General features: G+C 45.2%; 1 protein-coding gene and 1 pseudogene across 2 annotated transcripts in view; one reads left to right on the top strand and one right to left on the bottom strand.

Annotated features, from left to right (window-relative positions):
- Positions 1-18,561, top strand: part of LOC141074931 (uncharacterized) — a 1,026,924-nt gene that overhangs the window by 30,266 nt on the left and 978,097 nt on the right. The window lies entirely within an intron of this gene.
- LOC141074927 (uncharacterized) overlaps positions 1-18,561 on the bottom strand; it is a 272,961-nt pseudogene that overhangs the window by 20,042 nt on the left and 234,358 nt on the right.

Raw genomic sequence — 18,561 nt, 5'->3', positions numbered from 1 at the left:
GTTATATCCCATGAAGAAGGGTGCTTCTAACACACCACAAAGGCATCAGGTGTTTCCTATGTTTTTAACAATGGCTTGACATGCCGCCTAAATAACATTTTGAGATTTTATTACACGGGTTGGAGTGCCAGATGAATTCCCTTCCTTCTTTGGCTATAGCTGCCCTCACCAGCGGGACGAGCACCCACCTGGCTTCCTAATTGGACTCATTTGGCTCCCAGACCGCTCTCCTGCACTCCTGGAATCATATACTTGTTGTCTGTTTACCCCAGTTTTTTGGCTTTCTTCTAGGATCTGTCATGGGTGTTACCGCGACAGAACAGAGCCGGAAGACCGCAGCGTCTGACGGCTCCTGCTCTGCCGCTAAGAAGCACTTCTCCGGCATATTAAGGGTGTTTGTTTTCTTTCAGCAGGACAGGGGTTAATCTGCTATGTGGAAATCCCTGCTGCCAGCTGTGCTTGGTTAACCACTCCTCTCTCCTATAAAAGCGAGGTCTGCTGGCCAGATTGTTGTCAGAGTTAGCATTTGCTACAAAGATCTGGAGAGGGAGAAGCTGGTGGTTGGAGTGCTGGAGGAATTTCTTGTGCGACTGACGCTTGGTTTGTACGCCTGGAAATTCCTCATCCCATCCTGCTTTGTTTTCTTCCCCTGTCCTTCACACCCTGGTGTATACCTCTGTTGCTTGTGAGAGTATTATTTGTGAGTGGAATTTACTTTTACCCTTGTCTCGTTCCCCTGTCTGTCGGGTTTGTGTACTTCGGTGCACAGTAGCGCCTCTCTTCCCCGGGTGGGGGGGGGGGAAGGGGACAGACACAGGGCTGAAGCTAGGAGACAGGGCTAGGGCGGAGGCCCCGGCATCCTCGCCATCTGAGTTATCCCGGGAAACAGGGCGAGTTAGGGTGCCCCATAGTGTCAGGGCCAGAAAAGGTGCCCCTGGTGCCAGTTTACTCGCCAGCCTTCCGTCACAACAGTGCTACCTGTGGTAGCCTCACTGCTGCGCTGTAGGCCAGCTCTGTTTAGGCGCAGCCCTGCTTCCACTCTACTGCCATCTAGTGGAGCCTGCACCTACCTACATTGTAGCAGCGTGACTAACTCTGACCAAAACCGTTTTCTGATCCATAATGGATCCCATCACAGCGCTGACAGAGAGATTGCAGCAGCTCAGTTTGGAGGTGGCGGATTTACGCACGGTGGTTTCACAGCCCCCTGTGGCATCTGGTGTGGGGATCGCGTCATCCAGACAAATTATTGTTGAGCCCAAGGTCGCACTGCCAGACAGGTTCTCCGGTGGGCAGGACAAGTTTGTTGCATTCCGCGAGGCCTGTAAACTATATTTCCGGCTGCGTCCTGTATCCTCTGGTACGGAGGAGCAACGGGTGGGGATTGCTATCTCGCTCCTGCAGGGGACCCACAAGCATGGGCATTCTCTCTCCCATCTGACTCACACTCACTCCAGACAGTAGAGGGGTTCTTTCAGGCTTTGGGCTTGGTGTATGACGACCCTGATCGTGTCTCCTTGGCTGAGTCATCTCTGCGCCAGCTTCAGCAAGGAGACCGTCTGGCAGAGGAGTACTGCTCCGAGTTTCGGCGCTGGGCCACCGACACTAGGTGGAATGACCCGGCCCTCCGTAGTCAGTTCTGTGGGGGACTCGCTGAGAGGGTAAAAGAAGCATTAGCTCTCTCTGAGACTCCTGATTCCCTTGAGGCGGCCATGTCTCTGGCGATCTGGGTTGATCACCGTCTTCGCCAGAGAAAAAAGGAGTCACCTCTGGGGATGGCCTGTACAGATCCAGGTTCAGAAAACTCCTGTCGTCCAGCTGTTTGTTAGAAAACAAGGCAACTTGTGCTTCACTCCACCTCACCGGGTCCAAAGCAGAGGCTGCACCACTGATAGATATGTGTCTGTTATTGTCGGCAGCGCTGATGTCTCATTGACAGCACTAAAGCCAATAGCGGAGATCAGCGGCTCTGCCCGAATAGATGGCATCAGCTGCTCAAAACCACAGAACTCACCGACTGGCTGCAGCGCTGTCAATGTGATATCAGCGCTGCAGACAATAACAGACACTGGGAACAGGAATGGAGACTCAGCACTGGAGCAGGGGAGAGGGAATGAAGCAGAATTGTTATTTGTTTTAATAAACTGCAGCTGAAAGACGGTGTATTTCCAAAACCAGAAAGCCCCTTGTCACAGTGGTGACTCGCCTGCGTTCCTGTCACCGTGCTACTCACTGCAGTCACCGCTCTGCTTACCCTTATATATGGCCGCCGCGCTGACTCCATACAGCACTCCCAACTCTGCTGCATATCCCTCGTGTCTCCACAGGTCTATAGGGATGATTAATACAAAGGGAATTCGTAGTTATATTCCGCTCTGCCGCTAAGACAAATTCCAGGAGAACGCTGTATGACTGCAGTGGGTTTTATTCTTCGCGTTTCAGGGGTCTCATGCCCCTTCATCAGGAAATACCACACAGTACATACAGGTATCACAGACAAAAATAGTTTAGAGAGGACGCTGGATTTCAAAAAAATGAGCGCCAACAAGTCAGATGATGCAGTGTGACAGTTAAATGACATCACATAGTTAACAATTCAAATGAGATATATTACAAAAATGTGAGTAGTATGAAAGATTGTTGATTAAACTTACAATTCCAGAAAAGTCAGGTTTATGATTGGGAAAAAGAAAATCAGAAGAAAAAAAAAAAAAAAGGAAAAGAAGGAACGGATATCTACTCAGATGGACAAGAACCTGTAAAAGACGGGATATTCCTGTTCATAGGTGGGTCTTACACATGGACGACCATGTGGAGTCTGCAAGCTACTTTTTCTCAAGAGAAACATTGCAATCTATATAATAAAGGTCAAATAAAAACATGATTTTAATTCTTTAACAATAAAAAAACATATAATTTAAGTTAAACTATGATAATTTGATAAATATAAAATTATTTTTTTTATGTACCAAAGAAAAGGGAGTGGGTTTAGAAATGTATTATAAAAGGAAATCAGGTGCAGCGACACACGGGAGGCTGTACAGCAGCAGCCAGCTGCTGCTCAGAATAAAAACGCAGGACAAGCCGGCAAAGTGAGTGAGTCGCTCCACTGATGGAGGATCGCAGACAGCTTCTGTAATCAGTAGGAAACACAAAAGTCATTGCAGGGGAGTGGCAGTAACAATCACTGCTCACTAGACGCTAGGGATCAGCAGGTTGTGTACGGAGGCCGAGTGAGGGAGGATCACATTACTATTGACAATCGGGGTCATTCTTCCCTGTGAAACAGGCATGATTAGTAGCGCCTACCAGGACTTGATTTAAAAGAGCTTTTTAGGACAATTGTAAGGAAGATAATTTGTTTAGGACAGGGGTGTAAAAGGGATTACTTCTAAAGGTACTGTCACACTTAGCGATGTACCAGCGATCCCGACCAGCGATATGGCGCGGTCAGGATCGCTGGTGCATCAGTAAGTGGTCGCTAGTGAGCTGTCACACAGGCAGATCTCACCAGCGACATCGCAGGGGTCGGGGGTCGCTACTTACCTGTCAGACTAGGCGATCCTGCGTCCTCCCACCCGGCTCCACGCTCGCCTCTCCACAGGAAGCTGATGACGAGAAACAGTCCTGGAGGTTCTCGCGCGATCAGCGATAACCAGCGGGGGAGCGGTCGGAGGTAAGTATCACACACAGCGATATCGCTAGCAATATCGCTTAGTGTGACAGGCCCTTAACAACAAAAACAGATCTCTGCCGGCATGCAGGAGTTTGTTCCAGAGAAGTCCATGGAAGAGGGATTTTCATAAATAAAAAGAAAAAATGTGTGAAGTTCCCGCAGAGACTATGAGTAAGCAGATGATTTAGAAATAATGATACACAAAAATAAGCCTTAGATCAAGGAGGCACCGGAATGTGTAATTATAAAACTAAATAAAGGGCTCTATTGGATATAAAAATATGAATAATGTTCACAAAGTGGGGAGTACAAAAATAGGTAAAAACTATCACAAAGGGCATCAGTCACAAACAATGGAGTATAAATAAATAGATAACATAAAATCTGTACATGACACTATATATGGAAACCTCGGATGAACACATCCATAGATGTGGGAGAAAATATAAAAGTGAATATAAAAAGACTATAAACATAATAGTATAAAAATACTCAAATTACGAAATTACACAAAATATAGAGGTAGGAATGTAAACTTCATATAACAGAAATCAAGTAGACCTCATTCCATTAGACGCCTGACAGCCAAACTGGATGTAAATTCATAAATGAAAACACACACACAAATGGCCAATTTTTTCATAGATTGCACAGCATGTGAAAATAAGTATAGATAAAAATTCTACTCTCGAGATGAAAACCTCCGTTATCTCATGTAGACCCTGTGGTTTCAGACTCCCTAAGTTATAGATCCAATAGGCTTCCTTTCTATGTAACTTCATGGATCTGTCCGGTGCATGTTTGGGGATATGGCCGATGGGGCTGATTTTAGGTCATTTAAAATTCTTACCCTGCACCAAGGTGTAAAGTCTGGACAGAGCGTGAGTGAGCCGGCCTTTTATAATGTTGGCCGATGGGAGTTCAGTCTGAGCTGTAGGGGTTGTGTGGTTCTCCCCACATATTGCTCGCCACAGGGGCACTCACTGACATAAATAACAAGGTCAGAGTTACGGTTTAGAGAGAAAGGGATCATACATTTCTCTTTAGTAGAGAATGAAATTATACAGTCAGCTTTATGATTTATATTGGAGCAGCATACGCAGTTCCTAGTGCCACATTTAAACGTTCCTTTGGTAGAATTCATGGTCTAACCACCGTTGGGGCTAGCACGGGCACTCAGGCGGCTAGGGGCGATTAGATCCTTGATTGTGGGGGCTCTCCGGAATGTAATCCCGGGATTCCTAGGAAGTACTTCTAAATCTAGTTTTTATCCCTTAGAGGACAAATCAATGCCTTTAGTGATATCGTACAAAAAGAATTTGAAAAAATAACACGAAGTAGCATTAGAAAAAAGAAGCTTAATCTTAACTTGCAAGAGCAGCAAGCATTGAGACAGGCTGATAAAGGTGGTGGGCTTGTAATCCAAAACCCATGTGATTACATTAATGAAGCTCATAGAATTTTGTCTGATACTGATTACTACATTAAAAAAGCTCATGTAGCGACTATTCTAAGGGTACCGTTACACCTAGCGATGCACCAGCGATCCCGACCAGCGATATGACGCGGTCAGGATCGCTGGGTGGTCACTAGTGAGCTGCCACACAGGCAGATCTCACCAGCGACATAGCGGGGGTCGCTACTTACCTGTCAGACGCGGCGATCCTGCGTCCTCCCGCCCGGCTCCACGCCTCGCTCGTCGGCACCACAGGAAGCCCAGCAGGAAGTGGCCGACGAGCAATGGTCCAGGAGCTTCTCGCGCGATCAGCGATAACCAGCGGGAGAGCGGGTCGTAGGTAAGTATCACATGTAGCGATATCGCTAGTAATATCGCTGCTACGTCACAAAATCGGTGACTTTACAGCGATACTGCTAGCGATATCGCAGTGTGTAACGGGGGCTTAAATCTATCACACCCTATAATGCTTTAATCATCGAGGGGCTCTCCCAGAATATTTTTCATAATAGAGAAAAAAAGTTTTTAAGTATCAAAAACCCCAGCACTCCTTTTTTTTATCACATACCTAAAGTGCACAAAAGTCTTCACAATCCCCCTGGCAGACCGATAATTGCAGGTATTAACTCTTTAACTTGTAATCTAGCCCACTACATCGATAGGATCGTGTTACCGCACGTATTTGAATTAAAAAGTCACCTCAGAGACTCAACTCATTTATTGTATCTACGCCAAGAAGTTACTTAAACCGCAATATGTTTTTATTACTATGGATGTGACTGCGCTTTATTCTAACATTTCACATGATGTAGGTAGAAATTGTTTTTATCATTTTCTAAAATCGGATATTAGACGTTCCTTTTCATTTTAAAAGGCATTGATTTTATATTGAAAAATAATTATTTTACCTTTGAGAAAAAATTTTACCAACAAATTAAGGGGACTGCCATGGGCTCGAAGGTAGCACCTACTTTCGCTAACCTTTTTATGGGGATTTTTGAAGACATTTTTATTTTGAATGACAATTGGAGAAAATATATTATTTTATATAAAAGATTCATTGATGACCTATTTTTCATCTGGGACAATTCCACTAATAATGTTGAAACTTTTATTCAGACAATAAATTCTAACAACTGGGATCTTTCTTTTACAGCAGTCCATAATAGTTTTTTAATTAACTTTTTAGATATTACCCTTTTTGTCCAAGAAGACGAGATATGTAGCAAAACATTTTTAAAAAAAGTAGATACTAATGGCTACATCCATTATAGTAGTGGGCACTACAACAAATGGTTAAATAACATTCCTAACAATCAATTTCACCGGATTAGAAAGAACTGTTCACTGGATACTGATTTTAAAGATCAGTCTAATATTCTAAAGAAAAGATTTTGTGCTCAGAAATACCCCTCACATTTAATGAAGAATGCCTTTAAAAACTCTATCAAAGTAAATCAGAGAACACTATTGGAGCCAAAAGAGAATTTAATGACTAATAAGAATTTCTCATTGAATTTTATAACGCAATTCTCCATCGAACATAAGGAAATTCGTAAAATTCTTCATAAGAATCGGCATATATTATTGAACGATCCCATTTTAGACAGTGTACTTCCTAGGAATCCCGGGATTACATTCCGGAGAGCCCCCACAATCAAGGATCTAATCGCCCCTAGCCGCCTGAGGGCCCGTGCTAGCCCCAACGGTGGTTAGACCATGAATTCTACCAAAGGAATGTTTAAATGTGGCACTAGGAACTGCGTATGCTGCTCCAATATAAATCACAAAGCTGACTGTATAATTTCATTCTCTACTAAAGACAAATGTATGATCCCTTTCTCTCTAAGCCGTAACTCTGACCTTGTTATTTATGTCAGTGAGTGCCCCTGTGGCGAGCAATATGTGGGGAGAACCTCACAACCCCTACACCTCAGACTGAACTCCCATCGGCCAACATTATAAAAGGCCGGCTCACTCACGCTCTGTCCAGACTTTACACCTTGGTGCAGGGTAAGAATTTTAAATGACCTAAAATCAGCCCCATCGGCCATATCCCCAAACATGCACCGGACAGATCCATGAAATTACATAGAAAGGAAGCCTATTGGATCTATAACTTAGGGAGTCTGAAACCACAGGGTCTACATGAGATAACGGAGGTTTTCATCTCGAGAGTAGAATTTTTATCTATACTTATTTTCACATGCTGTGCAATCTATGAAAAAATTGGCCATTTGTGTGTGTGTTTTCATTTATGAATTTACATCCAGTTTGGCTGTCAGGCGTCTAATGGAATGAGGTCTACTTGATTTCTGTTATATGAAGTTTACATTCCTACCTCTATATTTTGTGTAATTTCGTAATTTGAGTATTTTTATACTATTATGTTTATAGTCTTTTTATATTCACTTTTATATTTTCTCCCACATCTATGGATGTGTTCATCCGAGGTTTCCATATATAGTGTCATGTACAGATTTTATGTTATCTATTTATTTATACTCCATTGTTTGTGACTGATGCCCTTTGTGATAGTTTTTACCTATTTTTGTACTCCCCACTTTGTGAACATTATTCATATTTTTATATCCAATAGAGCCCTTTATTTAGTTTTATAATTACACATTCCGGTGCCTCCTTGATCTAAGGCTTATTATTGTTTATAATTATTTCTAAATCATCTGCTTACTCATAGTCTCTGCGGGAACTTCACACATTTTTTGTTTTTATTTATGAAAATCCCTCTTCCATGGACTTCTCTGGAACAAACTCCTGCATGCCGGCAGAGATCTGTTTTTGTTGTTAAGGGCCTGTCACACTAAGCGGTATCGGTAGCAATATCGCTATAACTTGTGACGTAGCAGCGATATCGCTGTGTGTGATACTTACCTCCGACCCCTCCCCCACTGGTTATCGCTGATCGCACGAGAACATCCAGGACCGTTTCTCGTCGTCAGCTTCCTGTGGAGAGACGAACGACGAGCGTGGACGCGGGCGGGAGGACGCAGGTTCGCCTGGTGTGACAGGTAAGTAGCGACCCCCGACCCCTGCGATGTCGCTGGTGAGATCTGCCTGTGTGGCAGCTCACTAGCGACCACTTGGCGATGTACCAGCGATCCTGACCGCGTCATATCACTGGTACATCGCTAAGTGTGACAGTACCTTTAGAAGTAATCCCTTTTACACCCCTGTCCTAAACAAATTATCTTCCTTACAATTGTTGTCCTAAAAAGCTCTTTTAAATCAAGTCCTGGTAGGCGCTACTAATCATGCCTGTTTCACAGGGAAGAATGACCCCGATCGTCAATAGTAATGTGATCCTCCCTCACTCGGGCTCCGTACACAACCTGCTGATCCCTAGCGTCTAGTGAGCAGTGATTGTTACTGCCACTCCCCTGCAATGACTTTTGTGTTTCCTACTGATTACAGAAGCTGTCTGCGATCCTCCATCAGTGGAGCGACTCACTCACTTTGCCGGCTTGTCCTGCGTTTTTATTCTGAGCAGCAGCTGGCTGCTGCTGTACAGCCTCCCGTGTGTCGCTGCACCTGATTTCCTTTTATAATACATTTCTAAACCCACTCCCTTTTCTTTGGTACATAAAAAAATAATTATATATTTATCAAATTATTATAGTTTAACTTAAATTATATGTTTTTTTATTGTTAAAGAATTAAAATCATGTTTTTATTTGACCTTTATTATATAGATTGCAATGTTTCTCTTCAGAAAAAGTAGCTTGCGGACTCCACATGGTCGTCCATGTGTAAGACATCCACCTATGAACAGGAATATCCCCGGCTCTTACAGGTTCTTGTCCATCTGAGTAGATATCCGTTCCTTCTTTTCCTTTTTTTTTACTTTTCTGGAATTGTAAGTTTAATCAACAATCTTTTATACTACTCACATTTTTGTAATATATCTCATTTGAATTGTTAACCATGTGGTGTCATTGAACACTGCAGCATCTGACTTGTTGGCGCTCATTTTTTTGAAATCCAGTGTCCTCTCTAAACTATTTATGTCTGTGATACCTGTATGTACTGTGTGGTATTTCCTGATGAAGGGGCATGAGACCCCTGAAACGCGTAGAATAAACCCACTGCAATCATACAGCATTCTCCTGGAATTTGTCTTAGCGGCAGAGCGGAATATAACTATGAATTCCCTTTGGATTTATCATTTCTTCTGGTCATTGAAGACCTGTGGATCTGCAGCAGCCGCTACCTACACGCTCTTATCTCATCCTAACCAGGAGAGCATATTTCAAGATATACTGTCCTCTGTGACGTGGATAAGACCCTACTGCGCTTTTTGTCCCCCCCCTTTTTTTGTGCAACAGGTCTATAAGGAGGCACGGACAGATCCTGCAGGAATTTAACCCTGCTGTGTCCTGCAGAGCTTGGTTTCCACCAATCACCAGCCATCAGGTGCTCTATCAGGCAGCGTCACCCTCCTCGCCTTGCCTGAGCTTAGGTTCCAGTTTGCTGGCAGCATCACAGTCAGGGAGTTTTGTTGTTTTCCCTCCCGTTATCACTCTGCTTGCCTTCTCGTTTATCCTGATCTCTCCGCTCCTGACCTCGGCTACAAATTCTGAACCACTGCTGCCTGACCTGACCTCGGACCGTCTGAGTACGCATCTGCCTCGCCCACCCGTACCCCGTTCCAGAGTCACCCTCCAGTCAGTTGATCTTGTTCCAGGGACTGCCCTGGAATGGTGCCTGGTTTCTATCGGCGGCCCAGCCTATCCTCACCAACAGAGGCTCTAGTGACTACCCGGTAGACATTTAGTCATGCCACTCCAGACTAGCCCATGGTGCAGTGGGTCCACACCCAGCAGTGTTACACTCCCTTAAGAGGTTAATATAATGCAATTTGTTTACAAAGCATTTCCCACATTGTGAACAGGAGTACGGCTTCTCTCCGGTGTGAATGTGTTCATGCCTCACAAGATCTGACTTATGTGGAAAGCCCCTTCCACATTGTGAACATGAGTACGGCCTCTCTCCGGTGTGAATGTTTTCATGCCTTACAAGATCTGACTTATGTGGAAAGCCCCTTCCACCTTTTGAACAGGAGTACGGCTTCTCTCTGGTGTGACTTCTCTCATCTACAACTAGAGCTGATTCTTATGAAAAACATTTCCCCCATTATAGGCCTTACAGATCCATGTTTATTATTGATTTTTAGCCATTTTGCTCTTAGTTTTTCATCCTCACATTCCAGGAGTAATAATGTTATTTCTCACTTATCTGTGCAGTTCTTCTGCTATTCAACCTATAAATGTAGGAAAATACTGACACCTGGGTGTTACCATTCCCTTTGTCATAAGGGCGTTCCCCTACATTGTCCAACCAGTGCTGAAAGTCAAAGTATGGGGGTTGTGGCAGAGTCACTGGCTTTGAAGAGGAAGGGAGGTACATGTCACTGCACTTACAGCGATCAGTGATGTGAAACCGGAGTGTGTTTGTGTTTCCAGCACACTAGGTGCTGAGAGGTCATGTATAGAGTCTAATGGGCCGGTTTCATGTGAGCACCCGCGGGGCTGGAGGGAGGGTGCTCACTCTACACCTTTTTCCCTGCAGGACCTGCAGTGAGGTCATGATCACATGACCAGTATATGATCACATGACCAGTACATGTGACATCAACCTGGTCCTGTGGTTCAGTCTGAGTGTGTGTGTTGGGAGAGAGGTGGAATTCCCACGTAGCTCCCATAGGAGCTAAGGACGCTGTGTGCGTTACCTGCGGTGAATTCTGCAGGACAAGGACTCTGAGAGACTTTATCTGTGCGTTATCGTTATGCCAGAAAGGCTCTGTTTATGGTTATGAACCCTGCTAAGGTTTATGCTGTCTACAATAAACCAGCAGCTGAATTCCTACCAGAACTGTTCCTGTGACCACCTTGTGAAGCAGCGGAGCGAGTCAGCCCCTCACAGGGTGCATGCATGGAGAATGGCAACACCAAGTTATGTTATTCATAAATGCAGGAGGAACCACCGGGAATCTGGGCAGGAGGTTATTTCTTTAGTAACACAATTCTTGTCGGAAAATAATTTCATCCTATTTAGAGGTAGAAAAAAAAAAAAAACAAAAGCGAGGAACCAAATGTTATGTGTCGGGGTGCAACAGGGCTGGATGTTATGTTATACACCGAAGAGTGCAGCGGGGCCGAATATTATACACAAGCGGGGGGGGGGCAATGGGGCCTGAAGGAGAAGCCAGAATGCAGTGACTGATGCGGGCGGCCCAATACTCTTCTCTCTATAGTGAATCTATCCATATTACAATATTCGCCATAAATGACATGCTGACAGGTGATATAATCCGTGCATGGTAAAGGGCGCCCGCTCGGGGCAGTACCTTGTCTCCAGCTTTATAAGCTGATTGTACCAGGTCTCAAAAAGCAACATGGTTGTCAGATAACGACAACTCTAGATGTGGCCATCGCAGTTGTTTGTACATGTAACATATAAGCTCGTACTCCCTTTTGATAAAGCAATTTCTCCACCCCGGCACAGAGGAGTGACGAAACACTTGTCATGCACTGTCATCTACCTGGTGTCCTCTGCTGTCCTCCAACTGATACCTGTCTTCTGGTTCTCCTACATCCAAGATGGCCTCTATAGCGGCAGAGGGACAACAGCCGTATGTCTGACCCACACCTCCATAGCATGGCACTTACTGACTTACCACTGGGCTCTTCATTCCACCGGGCGGCCGGCCTGGATGTAGAGGAACCAGGACGCCGGCCTCAGTGTAGGAGGCAGTAAGAGACAAACAGAGGAGACAGGTAGGACGACTACATGTGACATGTGTCGTCACTCGTCAGCACCAGGCAGAGGCTGCTACATCACCGAGATCCATAGGACGGGGAGACTCGTAACCTGTAACACAAGCTCAGTCATTTATATGGCAGCACGGGACTTGTGGAGGAAAAATATGGATGGAAAAGATGGAAGGAATATTCACAAAGGTAAAGGAAAACTAAATCTGTGCTTCCTAAATCATTAAGAAGAGATGTGAAGGCGGCCCCGTTATTCGTCGGTGCACCGCCGGACTCTGTACAGGAGCAGCCGCGCCATCACCGGACGCTACTGCTGTGATGTGAACAGCGGATTAAGCTTCACTGCACCAGAGACTCCACACGATATCACACACAAGTAATTGTCATTAACATTATCATCATACGCCGATCATTATGACATACCTGTGGAAACATCTACCAGAATCTCCTCCTTCACGACACACACACACGGCTGATCCCCTCTCGTCATCGCTTCTTCTTCTGTCTCATCCTTCACTTTATTCTTAGTCGGATCTTCCTCCTGATATATCAGATGTAACAATCAGCACAATACAAGAAACCACCAAAATCTGTGACACCTATGACCTTGATCAGAACTGTCCCCTGTAGTGGAAATGTATTTATAGGTGATATATGGCCGGCAGTTGACTAGCATCTATCCGTAGGCGGCAGGTCTCACAAAGGAGATAACAGATGTTATCCTGAGAAAAGGCAGTTTTCCTGGTCTCAGACCCCAGGGTGCTTTCCTGAGAACACACAGAATTGGAAACATTTCACACCTCTGATGCCTTGAAGTCAGACGCCAAATGAGACCTAGTTGCAGTCTGACAATTTCTATTTACTATGGGAAAGAAAAGCTAAGACAAGAACCTTTAGAAAAATAATGTATTCATTGATAAAGTAGCCATGGTCGTCACCAACCAGGAATTAGAAGATTAACATGAGAGGCTGGTCTAGAAATCTGATCTCCAGGCTGAACCTATAAATTAGGCCATAGACAAAGTAGGTTGTTCACAGTTTGAGGGCCGCCAAGCTGATGTGATCCATTTCATATTTCTCCCCTCCTCAGGAAGCAGAATACAAGACTGCAAAGTTTAGATATTTCTGTAAGTTTCCCCCTTTTATTTTTATGACCGTTTTGCATATTTGTATGTAACTTTTTATTTCCACATTTTTATATCCTTTTCTATTAAAGCTTAAAACTTTAATAAGTTTGAACCTTGTATGCTCTAAAATAATCCATAGCCTAAGAGTGTGTGATCCTAGCGATTGGCACATAGTAGTATTAGTACTTCCGGGACTCATTGCCCGTGTGTTCGGTGGCAGCGTGAATGAAGCGGGGTGCGTCATCTGTGATGGGATGTGATTTATGCCCCCACTGCAGCATAGGATAGAGGATGAATGCTGGATGGAGTGAGAGGAGATATATTAAACCTTGCAGGTGCAACCCCAAGTCATGTTCTGAGAAGCAGGTACGTGACATCCCCCATATACAGATCCAGTACAAGGCTCAGTGTCATCTACCTGATGATCCTCCGGGATGCTGTGATTCTCCTCTGGACAGTCCTGGGGATACAGTGGACGGGGACATCTCTCTGGTGGATTTCTCCTCCTGGATCCATCTGTAGGAAACACACAGTGATGGGATAGATTGTGTCATGTGATGATGAGATGATGGGAGTAGTAGTAGGTGACCACAGAGCAGACATGACAGTCTCCCCTCCTTACCCTGCTGATCGGCCCATATTGCGATCGCCTCTTCTGCTCCATGTATAACCTCAACCTTAATATCAATCAGATCTTCACCCTAAAAAGAAAAATGTAAGATGAGCTCAGGTCCCATCACTTCATGGTCAGATGTTGTGGGGGCTTCAGTGTCATCTACCTGAAGGTCCTCCGGGATGTTGTGATTCTCCTCTGGACAGTTCTCGGGATATAGAGGACGGGGACATGTCTCTGGTGGATTTCTCCTCCTGGATCCATCTGTGGAGACAAACACTGAATACATGACCTGCCGTGTATCTGTCTATATATGAGACACGTCTCTTAGATCCGGCAATTCTAGGTTTATGTATCAGGGACTAAATTACATTGTTGTGGTCCTCACCACCGGTACCGAGGTCCCAGCACATTGTGGGCTCCAAGTATGAAGTGATAATCACTGAGGCCAAAGCCTAATGCTCTCTGCTCTGCACTCGGAGGATGAGGACCCTGAGGAGAGGGACAGAGAAGACCCTCGTCAGTCAGATGGAGGAGCCACACTAAGAAACACAACTTCTCCAAGTTTCCCTCCACCAGGGATGGAACCACAGAAGAGCAGGAGAAAGCTCCACATTTCTATCCAGCGGTTTCTTCTCTCCTAATTCACCGTTATGGAGATTGGGGGAAGGACGGATACCATTTACCAGTGATTGTTATTTCAGAGATCAAGATGTCACCATGAGGACATGGCCTCCCTCCTGGACAGGATCCTCTGGGATCACTCCAAGAGGAGAGAACTTGCCGTCCTCCTATTAAAAGATGAGTTACTGCCTTTTTTTGCACGGTCCCAGCAATACGGGTTGTTGTGGCTGCCGGGGGCCTGTAGAAGATCCCTGTCCCTGCCGCCAAGGTTTTTCTATTAAGCCCAGTATTTATAGGATCACAGGTTCAAGTCTTCATTATTTTTGATTGTTCCACAAATTAACCATATTTGTCATTGCCAGGATTTATCTCACACAGTAAACGCCATTAAAAAAAGTCACAGGTGCCCCCAAAATGGTCCCATAAAAAGGTCACCTCTCCATTCAAGAGAATCCGTCACACAGCTCCGGGAACAGAAGATAAAGTGATGGGTCTCAGGGAAAGGGCTGACTGACCAGGGAAATATATTCCAAAAAACCAACACACAAGATTGGTGTCACCATAACCGACCTGGAAGATCACAGCGAGGCCGCTCTTACCACCCAAAAATGCCGAAAAACAAAACCCAAAAAGTAAAAGTAAAGAGAGAGGAGCCGATCACGACTGATGACAACACTGAGCCTGCACCGATTCTGAGGGACAGACAAGCGACAGCAGATTAGGGGGAAAATCACCTGTAAATTAACCCCGACTCTGCTGAGTAACAATCCACAACAGACTTAGAGACCGAAAGAACTGACAGCAGAGAACGGACAGAAGGACGGGACATCTGCAGAGAAAATGTGACCGATGCTCTAAGGAAGGAGAAAGATTCTGAAAGAAGAGAACAAAGACTCAAGACTGATGAAGACGAGACGACAGCGGAGAAACCGCGACTCACAGATCAGAAGAAAATAATCCGGGAAATGAAAGCTGTTGTCAGACGGAGAAAATGTAGAGAAAACCAGAGCAAGTCTGGAGAAAACTCATCTATTATAGGACGATGCCAGAGAGACGTCATCACTAGCGATGAGCGAATTTATTCAGAAAACGGTCGCCAAACATAAATTCGGCACATTCGGATTCGTGACCGGAAACATGAGCAAAATTTTATAAAATTGGTAAAAATCGTTAACATTCGATAAAAGTGCAGGAAAATATTTGCGCTGCCATAAAAGTATTTTCAGCACTTTGGCTATGATAATGGTGGTGTATCATGAGCGTTTGGCACGTATTCTTGATGAGGGGAGCGGGGGGTTTGTAAACTTTTTTCCCCCTAACTTTATGCGTGCACATTTCGGCTAGCCAATCAGGGAGCAGGAAACATCCACAATGTCCTGACACCCCGGCTTGAGTCATTGAAATCACATGTCCCTCTCCATATAAAGAGCGGACATCTTGCTTTAGCGCCATTTTGACACTGTAACAGCGCAGAGAGGCTGCTCCTGACGCTGCCACTGTTAGCAGAAAGATTTCAGCTAGTTAGGCGGCTGTATATCAGTCAGATAGTGGAGCGAGCCACTGTCCAGAGTGGCTGTAAAATTTACCTTCCAGCATTTTTTTTGGACATTACTGAGGTCCACAGGTAAAGCCGGCAGGGCACCTGTCCTACACGTGTGTTGTGCACGGCTTCTATTGTGCTCCATGCACGAGTATAGCATTCTAATTAATATTTTTTAACTAGCTAAATGTGAGTCAGCCTGTTGTATCGCACCTCATCATTTAGTGCTGTGGTGATACGAAACTGCAGACCTAAGGCACATTAAAAAAAAATTATACATTTTCAATTGCAAAAAGTTAGACAGCCCGCTGCCATTTTTTTGGGTTAAAAGTAAGCTGTCTGCAGATCTCACGCACATAACCAAAACATTTCTGTTGCTAAACGTCATACAGTAAGGGACCTGACTTTCAAGTTGTTTGCAGCAGAGCTTCTTTGTCATACAGGCCTCACCCACACTCAATTCTTTTTTCTGTGACTAACACGATACAGCACGTCATATTACACCTTGGAATTTACTGTCGCCTGCTGTTTGCAGAGCTGGTGTAGAGTTTAAAATCTAATTTTTTATTGCTAATACTGAGCTCCTACCGCACTATCTGAGCAAGGTCACTGGGAAAAAGCGAGGCCGTGGTGGAAGGGGAGTTAGGCTTGGTGTTCAAGGTGTACGTGGGGCAGGTGGTAATGTTTGTGAAAGCACCAGTGAAGTAACGTCATGTCCTATGCAAAGACAACTGACACCTTCTGTTACTGGACAGGCTACTCCACTACCTTTCTTTGGCATACGCACAGCGGTACGCCTTGTCGATGATGGCCAGAAAGAGCATGTGCTCGAGTGGATGACAAGCGCAGCTTCAAGTGGCCTCTCCTCCTCTTCCTCCACCTCAACATCACACCCAGTACAGTCCACAAAGGTGGCACCCAAATTACCCTTGCCCCCTCATGTCCCAACTCTTCAACCGTACAACTGACTGCACGGAACCCCAGATGGGCGAGTCTGAAGAGCTGTTCACACATTTTTTGCTATGGTAATCAGAAGTGTACTCAAAAGCTTCAGTCAAGAAAAGGAAATCTGCACCGATGACCAACATTTTTTTTAGCTTGGATCCAGGGCAGGACAAAGTAGGGTCCGAACTGCATCCTGACCCTCGTCATCAGACATTAACCCCTGGGGTGGAGGTGTGTTATGAGCTCATTTTCTGCTCCACCAGTTGAGAGTTCCCCTTCCGTTCTCCTTCTGGTGGTGACAGGAGGTAGTGAGGTTGGTTTAATTGGCAGTGATCTACCACCTGGTGAGGAAGATAACGATTGGATCTCTGGAGTATCAGACTGGATATAAGACAGCCGACGCCATATCCTGGTGCTGTTGATTCAGTCTGCTTCTCAGGTCTTGGACTCAGCTCTGTTCCAGTCTTTTCAAGTTAAGTTTGTAACTGCTCTTGTTGGTCATTTCAGTTTTTTGTGTGGTCAGCCAGCCCGGCTGGGCTGTGCTGAATTTCCACTCTTATTTGCCAAATTGCCTTTTGTTTGTCCCTTATTAGATTGGCCTCTTTTTGCTCTGTCTCAGAATATTTCAGAGTGCTGATATAGTGGGAGAAGTCTAGTGACGTCAGGGTTAATTTTGCTATCAGTTGTGTTGGACATTTTTGTAGGGTTTTTTGGCAGATTGCAGACAGTGTCTTTCCTTTCCTGTCCTTTCTAGTTAGTTTGGCCCCATCGTTTGCTCAGCCTATTTTCCTGCCTTTGTTTGTGTTTTCATCTTGTTTCACCGTCAATACATGTGGGGGGCTGCCTCTCCTTTGGGGTCTGATCTGGGGCAGTTAGTCTTCCTCTTTTCCTGCTGTAGGCTTTAGTTCTCCGGTTGTGACGAGGCATCTAGGACCACCGTAGGAACGCTCCACGACTGCTGTTAGTTGCGTGTTAGGATCAGGGGTCTGCAGTCTGCATAGTTATCAACCTCTTTGGTTTTCTGAGACTTAGCTTGTGTTGTTTTTTATTTCCACCTCGGCGACCCGTTCATAACAGAGGTGATCCTGATGAGACTCATATCTGAGGCTCACGCGGACTGTACTGTGCTGTCAGGGCAGGAAGAGGAGGAGGGTGACTCCAAGGGTGAGGAATGTGATAACACAGAGGATGATGAGGACAAAGTGTTAGATCCCAGTTGGCGTGAACATAGAGGCACACAGCTGAGTAGGTCATCTGAGGAGGAAGACGAGGTTACATTGCGCCATACGTCACAGGCACGTATTGATGCGGCCTCAACGAGCAATGAATCCTCAGCCACAACTATACCTCTGACCAGCAGCGTCTGCAAGTCTGCAGCTTGCAGGGGTGGCAAGGCTTGCCTAGCCTGGGCCTTTTTTGACACTGCAAAGGATGAGCCAACTCATGCAATCTGCCAATTTTGCAAACAAAGTAGAGGGAAAAAGTGTAATAATTTGATAACTACATGTATGAACCTTCACATGCGTAATCAACATGCTTTAGTGTGGGAATCTCACGGCGCAAAAATGCAGACCAGCGGACCTCAACCACCATCAGCCGCCCCATCAATCACATCTGCTGCTTCTTCCTCCTCCTGTTACCATGCCAACTATTGAGACGCAGGTCTTCGACCGCAGAACCCCAGTTTCTTTACCCTCTCCAGTCACGCTGACTGAGAACCACATGTCTGCTTTTTAAGACCCGTCTCAGAGAGCAAGCACATCACAACTTTCGCAATACACAGTAACATCTC

Source organism: Dendrobates tinctorius, unplaced genomic scaffold (assembly GCF_039654945.1).
Source record: "Dendrobates tinctorius isolate UK_male_01 unplaced genomic scaffold, ASM3965494v1 ptg000342l, whole genome shotgun sequence".
NCBI lineage: Eukaryota > Metazoa > Chordata > Amphibia > Anura > Dendrobatidae > Dendrobates > Dendrobates tinctorius.
This window is presented reverse-complemented; position numbering and strand designations above follow the sequence as displayed.